This window comes from Bombyx mori, chromosome 19 (genome assembly GCF_030269925.1).
Source record: "Bombyx mori chromosome 19, ASM3026992v2".
Taxonomy (NCBI): Eukaryota; Metazoa; Arthropoda; class Insecta; order Lepidoptera; family Bombycidae; genus Bombyx; species Bombyx mori.
The window spans coordinates 13,090,864-13,101,698 of NC_085125.1; the positions used below are offsets into that span (position 1 = coordinate 13,090,864).

At 39.0% G+C, this 10,835-nt stretch overlaps 1 long non-coding RNA gene across 1 annotated transcript; it reads right to left on the reverse strand.

Moving 5' to 3' along the window:
* Positions 1 to 7,817: 7,817 nt before the first annotated feature.
* Positions 7,818 to 10,550, reverse strand: LOC134200703 (uncharacterized). The gene is made up of 2 exons (XR_009975726.1): positions 10,338 to 10,550; positions 7,818 to 8,084 (listed from the first exon to the last, which is right to left on the reverse strand). It is a non-coding gene; the product is annotated as an uncharacterized LOC134200703 (long non-coding RNA).
* Positions 10,551 to 10,835: the final 285 nt, after the last annotated feature.

A 10,835-nucleotide genomic window follows, 5' to 3' on the forward strand; every position in this document is an offset into this window, starting at 1 on the left:
ATTTCGGCGGTATCATTAAGCAAAAAGTAGTGAGAACGACATACTCCTTGGAAGAAAAAAAAATACTGGCAGGCATAGCTCAGACACATATTTGTAATTTTAATAAAGAAAAAACCTTCGATTCCCTTTTGTTTTTTCTGAATGTAGTCATTTGTTTGCTTCGTGTCGGAACGTGTTCTCGAAAATGGAGAAAAACGAAGTGCGAGCTTTTTTAAATAACTCTGTTTAAAAAAGTTAACGACGCAAGAAATTCATTGCGATTTGGAGGCAACATTAGGAGAGTCTGCTCTGTCGTATTCCACTGTCGTAAGGTGGGCCTTGTCAATTTCGAGTAGGGAGAATAAGCACGAAAGACGAACATCTTTGCGGCCGTCCATCGAGGTCAGTCACCCAAGAAAATGTTGCGATTAAGTTATCAATAGTTATTATATTCTATGTGATTCTCGCTACTTTTTGATTCCCCTAGTACTATTTCCATCAATGTTTTTTTTTATCATTGATATATTACTGGTGGCCCGCAGGCCTTTCCAGTTTCACCAGGACAAGTGGGCGAGCCAATGCTCAGCCAGGAGGGTGTTTCCTTTAAATCTTCAATAATAGCCTCAAGTTTCCGTAAGAAAGACGAAAAACAAGATAAATGTGTATGAACGCGTTTTTTTGAAATTAAATTGACACGTTGACTGCGTTATGCGGCTTAAAAGGTGTTATGCCGAACTGTTCTCTGGTGCGGCAGTTAAAACCACGTTCTTTCGCGCGGTACGGGAGACCACTCCGATCCAGTGGTAGACTCTGCGAAGCACTGCTCTTGCTAGGGCCAGTGTTAGCAACATCCCGGTTTGAGCCCCGTGAGCTCACTTACACGTTAAGGTGAAGCTGAAATAGCCTCGCAAGGATATATATCAACATAGGTAGGAAAATAAAACAGCAACACCTTGCTGCTAGTGTAATATTTTAAGTACCGTTTTGAGTGCTTGCTGTATATTTATTATTGGCACTACTGTTAATCGTAGGACTGATGTAACATTTTCATAGTAGTTAGCAAGTTTTATGAGCAGCTAGTATTGTATAACGTTTGTAAACATGAATGAATCACCTCGTAAGCAACGAACGACGCGACAAATCGCAAGACCTAATTTTTTTCTTGTAAAAGGTTTCTTGTAAAACGTTTCTCTGATGCCAAATAATTATTGTATTTCTGTGAATGTTGTTCATTATTTGTACACCTGTGCTTTGTGTGGGGATATGTTTTTTTTTTTATTTCGTTCAAGAACTTCGAAAAACAACGTTCTGAGAAAAATATTGTTTTTCGGTTTATGAATCATTCATTTTATTTTAATGGTTCATTGTTTGTTGGCCTATTTGTCATTACTCTTGACCTATTTGCTCACAGGGCTTAGAATGTGAGGACTTGCTAACATCTGCCTCAGCAAATCGCTGAATCTACCGCCCGATTGGAATCCCGACCCAGTGACAAGATCCGGCGAGAAGCTAAACGGGAAATTATGTATAATATAAGAATAGTTCAAGATGAGGGATATTCTGAAACAGTGTATGGTGGTAGCTATCATACAACACAAGATATTTGACAGCTGCTTGAATATCGCTTAGAGCATTTTCAAGATATGCTTGCACACTATTTTATACAAGTTCCGAACAACAAACAACATTCGAACCGTCGCGCGAAATTACACCCGCTCGATGGAAGATCTTCCCTTCGTTATTACTTCCAAAAGAGTTTTTAAGTTTCATTTACATGAAAACAAAGTTTGTATTAATAACTAGCTGTACCCGTCCGCTTCGTTGGGCATTTAAAATTAACATTATTATTACTCACCCCCACAAAGATTCTCATCATTAACGCCCCGCAACTGGTTTAGGCAGTTCAACACTCATATAAATATTAGCCTATCCATTAAGTAGGTACATGTATTTTTTACATGGATATCAAGTTTCAAGCCAATAGGATGCATGGTTCAGTAGTTATAACGGAACATCCGTAAAAACCACTGTCGATTTATATATTAATATAGCTTTGATTATATACACGTCATAATCAAAGTAATATAGATATGATATTACTAAATCTCCGTATTATCATTAGCATCACAAGCAGCCTGAATACATATAATAGTTGTAAGTTTTAAAAGACTACTATTGTTGTTTGTTTAAAGTAAGTATATTTCTTGAAAGCTGACTCACATCGTCTCCAACGTTTGACAGTGGGCACTGTAAGAAATTTACGAAAGCGTTTTCAGTAATTAATGCCTCAGAGAAACTGCTTCGTTCGCAAAACGAACATTAAATCGTTTGGCGCCAGTTCTTGATGAGTCAGTGCGGGACGTCGCATGCGCTGGGATTAGGTAGGACTATCTTTAAATCGATATCTCACACCGTCGCCCTCAATGTTCCAGAATCGATTAAATTATCAATCAAAAAACAAACGCATTAATTACGCCATCCTTATTTTTTAGGGGAACAAACAGCTAACGTTTTGATAAGTCACCAAGTAAAAGTGTGAATTTGGTTATTGATTGAATTAGTCAGTGAATTACTGGTGGTAGGTCCTCTTGCGAGTCCGCACGGGTAGGTACCACCACCCTGCCTATTTCTGCCGTGAAGCAGTAATGCGTTTCGGTTTGAAGGGCGGGGCAGCCGTTGTAACTATACTGAGACCTTAGAACTTATATCTCAAGGTGGGTGGCGCATTTACGTTGTATATGTCTACAGGTTCCAATAACCACTTAACACCAGGTGGGCTGTGAGCTCGTCCACCCATATAGCAATAAAAAAAAAAGTGTTCCTAATTATGTGATGTTAATTATATGATTGCAGTAGTATCAAACGGCGTTTGCAAAAAAAATATCTTCTGATAAGAATACTGGTACTATATAATTATTTTAAACAGAAATGACGCTAAATGATCTTCCGGTACATAATCTATCTTTGTTTTCTTTATAACGCGTAGCTTGGATATGAGTCGACTATTATCAAAGCCGGCAATCTGACTTTTCGACAATGATTGGTAAATCAGAAAAACGAATTAATGACTTTGTATTCCATTGGCAGTCACAAAACTCTTCGGAACGACATCTTAGATAAGTAACAGGTTAACTATTAACCTTTATTTAATGCAGGTTTTGAACCGTATTCTTTGAAGGAGACGATTATATTCAAATCAATCTGTATTGACATATCAATAACATTTTTTTGTCCAAATGCACAGATTGCCACCTTTGATAATAGACGACTCATATATAAATAGTCGTGACTAACTTTGAAAAGATATTGGACAGATCAGCACACAGCCCTGAGATCACATACTTATATCGAAAAACTGCTAGAATTGTAACACTAGCGAACTTTTCGATACACACCAGTCGTACAGTGTAATAAGGCGACCAATTTTTCATCTATATTCGTATCGTTTACGCTTTAAAGCGCTGTAGAGTGCTAATTCTATTAACGCGCTATCGAAGCAGAATCACCGCTGCGTGTGACTCATGTTTGGTCTAAAATTGTACAATCCGTTGTCACTTCTTGATTGTGGATGCGACGCGGAGTGTGTGGCCTCGGCGTAAGTTGGTGTGTTGACCATATCTTGAAAGATACCGAGAAACCTTCTGGAGTAGCACTCCCCGATATTAATGCACTTCAATCTTTCAATACATTAGAGCGTGATCAGCGTTAAATCATACTCGATCCTGTGGACCGAATGGTTAAGTCAACGTCGCCCTAAACACGTCATTACGGATCCTCCCGATCCATTAACGGTGCTTTTAGGTACCTCAACCGGCCGGTCACCGTTCTCGGCGAACCCGTCGTTCGCGACGAAAGGCTCTACGAATAAATTAACCCATAGATACAGATAACCCATAAAATTGCAGGGTTGAGTGTATCTAAGCAACAAAAAAAAAATTTAGGTTAACAACGTTTTTAGCGCTCCGTATATCGAAGTCCTTTGCGTTTCAAGGATATATGAGAGTGGCACGCGTTGATGTCCACGTCGTGGTCGGATAGTCGGATAGTTGGACCTTTGGATAGTCGATGGATGTTTCGGGCTTACGTCGACGGGAGATACCCCGACTGTCGCGGACAGCCGGTCCCCTGATGGACGTAGACGAATTTTCAAATCGACTGGTCGTTTATGGACCATAGAGTGAATCAAGCAGTTGTTTCGTCTTTCCTGAAAAACTACTACACACAGACAACGTCCAGCATTCCCCGTACCATATCTGAAACGTAATTTTAAGTAATCTGTCTAATGTATTTTTGGTCGAAGTATCAATTAGGTACATTGCAACGGCAGCGAACGCGGATTGCGACCCATTGAGTTTCTCGTCGGATCTCCCACTGAGTATCTCGTCGGATCTTCTCAGTGGGTCGCGATTCTGATCCGGTGGTAGATTCTGCGAAGCGCTGCTCTTGCTAGGGCTAGTGTTAGCAAATTCTCTCAGGTCGAGCCTGATAGGGTGGACTAGCGGCTATAGCAATTAATTAAAACGTAAATAATACTTGAAAACATTGTGTTTACTGTTTATGAGAAAATATAATACAGAATGACGTCGCACATCAAAAGTAAAAGAAAATAATACAAATTCAAATGCAGTGCATCATAGACAAGTATATGTGGACAGCATCACGACCTTCCAACAGAGCCCGTGAGCTTACCGTCCTTCCCGCTTGACTACCCGTCTGAGCCTAGCTGGGATAGCCTCTTAGGCTACCGGTGAATAGGTAGGGAAAAAAATCGGTTGTCTGTAAAGTCGGTTTACTGAAGATAGTTGAACGTGACAACGTCATAAGAAAACACTGATGGAATGGTTTCATGTTTCAAAAGAAAAAATTTATTTTATTTGTTTGTTAGATATTTTGTATGGATATAGAGAAGGAGGTAAATGGAAATCACTATTGAAATGATCAAGTTACATTTATTTATACAATTGTGTAAATTTTTTTTTACAATGTCGAAAGATTCATTACCTTTATCGCCGCAATTATCGTTGCTATAAACAATTGCCATCACATTCACTTTTCACTGAACTTCATACTTGACGAAAACATGTAAAGGTATTATGGTATAGCAGCTGTCCACGCGGAGGCATCGCTCACTCAAGTAGGAGAGAGACAGAGGTCGAACGCTGCCGAACCGGGACGCCGATTGTGCCTCTTTGTCGCTCGTTGCGCGCTCTCGCTTGCACTTCAAGCCTTAAATGGAACGCCTCAGAGCGAGGTAACGCTGCATGAGTCATGTTTTTCGTGCGTGCAGCCGGCTCCATCGAATTATAAGACGTTGTCACGTCAAAAAAGCAGGTTGCGAAGTTGTGCGAACTGTTTGATTTCGTTAGTTTAAAGCATCTTCAGGCTTCACTTCGTTTACTGTAATTAATAACGGTGGTGGTATTAACCGTTCAACACCTGTGGAACCCACACACGCCCATAAGTGTGGGAAAATAAACCACAACTTCCCGGTTTCAAAGAGCTGACTTTTACTGGGACATTATTTCATCACGTCTGATCTTGTTTCATTTAAATAGATATCATTCGATTTTATTCCAATAGAGAATTAATATTTATAATAAATCGATTTTTATTTATTCCGTTCTGTTTCAACCATTATTTGCAACCTTACAGGCCATTTAAAGTTTAAAGCTTGGAAAAAATATTATAACACTTCACAAAAACTTCTTCAGCCATTTTGAATGGAATAAACTTAATAGAAGTTCAATTACAAACACTAAACTGTTGATGCTAATACCAAATAAAACGCACTTTTAATTACAAAAATAAATGTCGGGTATTAAGCAAAATATCGCATAACTCAAATATCCTTTCACCCTTCGATATGTTTATTTTGATAAATGTTCAATTTATTGAACATCGCAGCTGGCAACAATGGCAACAACGAACCCGATTGCCATACTGAAAAAAAATAAGAAAACGAAACCTTGAAGTAAAAGTCATAACGTCACTAAATTATCTGACCTAGATATTATAAATAGTGTCGTTGATTTTGATTAATAAATAACGCGAAATTTATAGTACACGGCTGACAACTATAACCCGCATCGGTTGCGTTGGAAAAAAATGTTAATTTTATCGATTTTGCGTTGCCCTGCATGTATGTAATGTTCCCAATAAAAGTGTTATACGTTCCAAGAGGGTTGTTCCCCTACTATATGCATGAATTCGGATTACCAATGGAAAATGATAATTTTTGAAATTTATCTTCGAATAACGTATGAAGTATTTTTTTTTTAAATATTAAGAGGGTTAACTGTTTTTAAATAAATAATAATAAATCACTGGCAACAAATCACGCACAGTCATCCGGTCCCTAATTAGGGTTTTCTGTGTTATGGGTACCAGAGACTGGCATACATCTTATATACTTTTGAATATAGATAATACTGTCTCGATACTTCAGGAACTCGGCATCAAGCAGCGTCTATTTGCTATAGTACAGTCTCGAATGGTGAATTTCTTCGGACACGTTTCGCGACGAGATAGCCGGTCCATAGAACGCCTCGTTGTACAGGGAAGCGTTGATGGTACAAGACCGCGCGGGAGGCCACCAATGTGGTGGACCGACCAAATTAAAACTGCAGTGGGAGGTCCCCTGAATGAGTGCAGTAGAATGGCCTCGAGCTGGGAGAGATGGCGCGACATCGTGAGACGCATCAAGTATGCCCCTTCCAACACTACATGACGATCACGACCACTCTGTCAAGAGTGACACGACTGAGAAGAAGAAGAAGAATAGATAATAGATACATATATAGATAATAACGCATCATCATCATCATTATCATCAGCCTGCGGCAGTCCACTGCTGGACATAGGCCTCCCCCAAAGCTCGCCACTGAACCCGATCTTCGGTTCTGGCAGTAACTGGATGCGTAGAGCCGAAGATAATAAATATCCAGACAAAAAACAAACAAATCTGTTCATCATATGAAATTTTGCTCGACGTGGGAATCGAACCCACGACCCTCGGCTCAACAGTAAAGGGCGTAAATTACTGCACTACCGAATCAGTTAGGCAGTTTATGTTCTTTTCTTATAATATTACTATTATTATATAAAAGTAGAATTGTTGTGATTTTATTAAACCTCGTTCCCCATTTAAGGGGTTAATGAGTTTGTATTTGGTGCAACTATACTTAATAAACATGAGCGTGGGAACTAATGTATCAGGCAAAGGGGAGGTCTTCGGCAGCCTTCTAAAAATATAGATATGAATTTATGTCTCTTGTGTTTTCTGTTGAACCACTTTTTAAATTGTCTGTGAATTGTACTCTAATAATTTTTATTGCCTTAGAAGGGGCCACACGGCCTACCTAATGGGGAGTGATTACCAATGCTCATGGACGTGAGGAATGACAGGAGCATGGCTGAACCACTCCGAGCCGCTGCTGAAATTAGAGGGAATTTGTATGTTGCTTGAACGCATCCCATAAGGTCTTTGATAAATGTGTGATCATGGTGATGGTACTCATTTATACAGGAGAATCTGTAAGTTTTTGTTTTCCTATCTAATCGTTGGTAGCCGCGTTAAGGGTCCAACTACGTGCGTTTTGATAGGTGAGCTCACAGGGCTAAGCCTAGAAGGACTTGCTAACACTAGCAGTAATAGTATGAATTCTAAACGAAAACAATATGATATGTGTGTTTAGGGCAATCCTAAACATAAAATTTTATATGATTGTTTTTAAATGTGGGAACACACTAATAAGTATGGCAACACAGTTAGTTGCAGTTGCACAAAAAATCTGGTCGTAAGCGCACGTGTTGTACATTAAGAAATAAAAATCCATCGCTCTGAATCTAGTTTTTATTGAAGCTAGTACACAAAAATACAGTCCACGCTCTAAACAGTAGGTATATTAGCGTAGTAACGTTATAGGCGTTGTGGTTTCGGGTGCAATTCTAATACAGCCCGTGTTTCTATTGAATCTTTTTCGAGTTATGATAGTGTTTTTGTCGAGTCGCCGTCCCATGGTAGGGGTCACTCCAGACCGAGGGCGGAGGCGCCACGTCGACGCGACACTCCCGGCGCCGCGGCGCCTGTCACCCTGCGATACTCTCTGTATGGAAAACTCTTCTATTTTTACTTTAAAGCGCTCTTTGTATATGATATCACATATATGGCGTAACGGTTCAAAACACCGCAAGACCTTACTGGTCTAGCTGGTGGATCGGCCTCCTGTGAGCCTCTACGAGTAACCACCGCCCTGCCTATTTCTGCCGTGAAGCAGTAATGCGTTCCAGTCGGAAAGTTTGTGCAGCCGTTGTACTATAAAAACTGAGATTTAGAACTCATGTCTCGAGGGGAGTGGCGAGATTTATGTTATTGACGTCGATAGGTCCTGGTAACCCCAGGGGGGCCGTGAGCTTGATCACCCATCAAAGATTGGTTTTCGTTCAGCTATTTAAAAAAATCAAATAATTCATTGATAGTTCATTTGATTTATCAATAGGAAACAATGATTATTATAGTAATAATATTCCGTCTGCATACTCCGCACTTCACAATTAGCATTTCTCTAATTGACATTTCCGTCATTTTTATTGCCCTATCCTCAACCTTCTCATCATTTAGTTCATTTGTTTAATACACTTGATGAACCAATAGATAACGCAACGATATTAACCCTGAGACATAAATTCCATGTTTCTATTGTTTAGACCCAAATTGAAACACATGACTATTTAGCGTTTCCTGCCTATTCCTGATAGGTAGGTACCTACTACAAACGTGGCGCACTTTGGTGTTGTCTGCAATCACGCAAAAATTACAAATTCTGCAAACGTTCGTGAGCACATCTTTCCTTTTTCCGTACCGAAATATTAACTTCGGTAATTTTTCTTTTCTTATTGCTTAAATGGGTGGACGAGCTCACAGCCCACCTGGTGCCAAGTGGTTACTGGAGTCGTCAACGTAAATGAGCCATCCACCTTGAGATCTAAGTTCTAAGGTCTCAGTATAGATACAACGGCTGCCCCACCCTTCAACCCGAAAGGCATTACTTTTTTTTTCCTACCTAAGCTTGATAGGCTATATCAGCGTCGCCTTAACTAGTAGGTGAGCTCACGGGGCTCAAACCTGATGACGTTGCCAAGAGCAGTGCTTCGGTGAATCTACCACCGGATCGGAAACGCGACCCACTGAGAAGGGTCCAGCGAGAAACTCAGTGTGCTGAGTCTGAGGGTTAATTTACTCGTCGAGCCCTTCGTCGCAAGCGACGAGTTTGACGAGAACGATGACCGGGGCGATCAGGACTACCCGCATTCCGAACGACTCCTTCTGTTTGCAGAGACACATGAGACAAGTGTTCATTCGTTCAGTCTCGGGGCCTCATCGCGACCGCAGATTCAGTAGAAAACCGCAAAATCACATATTTGTATTCAGCACTAAACGCTATCAATAACAAAACATGCTTTATAAACCATACGTCTGGTAAAACCCAACCAACGATTGTATGCAAGGTCCAGTATATGATGACCTCCATTGATATCGCGCGTCGTCGATGCGTTGAGCATATTTATAAAATATTTACTTCAATCTATTTATGATTTTGGTCGTCAGTTACAAAGTTAACAAGTTAGTTACAAAGTCTACAAAGTTTTTAGAACTTTAGATGAATAATAATAATACGCTGTGTTTTTTACCACGATCAGATTAGCCATATGTTCATATATCCTAGGCCACCGATGTCAATAATAATAAAAACTTCAAAATGTGTCACTACTCTTATGTATTATCTTGGTTACTGTGTCTTTAGTTAGGAAGGATATTCCATGAACTTCTGTTTTTCTTAAAAACAATGTTTGTCTATAAATACGTACCTAACATCCGTGAAGATGATCAACATTAAGAAATACATTGATGCTTTGGGTTCCAGAATAAACAATATATTTAAAATCCTTTTAAACATATTAAACAATACATTAAAAAATCAACATGCCCCAAATCTTTTGGTTACACACATGCAAAAAAAAACTGCACCGTACAACTTTTTAAATTAAAATGAGTTGGGAATATGAGACTCTCAGTGTTAGGATGTAAGACTAAAATTAAATACATTATTATATGTGTCATCAACGTATCGATATTCTAGAGGACTTACATCGATAAACCGGTTAACTTCCCTCTAAATAACAATATTTCTGGTATTTATTTATTCAATATTTTACCTAATTAACAACGGGTGGACGTAAAATATCTTCCTATTTCTTTTTCGGTTAAGGCAAGTTGTATCATAAGCGATTTAATAAAACCCAAGAAGGATGGGCCAAGACAAAATGGTTAGTCATTACGTGTATTGCAAAAGTCTTACTTGAATGAAAGTGAGCCAGCCACCCGGATTCAATTCAAAATGTACGAAAAATATACCAAGATGTGTATTCGTAAAGGAAAACATTTCGTCATTTTTTCAAGCGGATCATGGGAGCCATGCATTGATAAGATTCGTAATATCAATTAGAGTTTAAACTAAAATCGAATTTTTAAGCGGTCACTAATGATAAACTCGTCATTTTAATCATAATTAATTCTTTCGGAGTTTAAAAGATCACGAAGGAGTATTTAAACAGTGAGGTTGGGCTTAAACTTTTTTCAAAATGGCCGCTCTAAATCAACAGCTGTTCCTTTGTATCAAATTGTGTGAATAGATAAATCTATATCAACCCGCCACAAACTCATGTATGTAGTAATACCTACTGATTTTTTATTTCATGTTCAAGTTACTAAGTTTTGTTTTTAATTCGAACAACGAATAATATTAAGGGCTTTCGATTAGTTTTATCACCAGACTTTTGTACTTAACGATAATAAT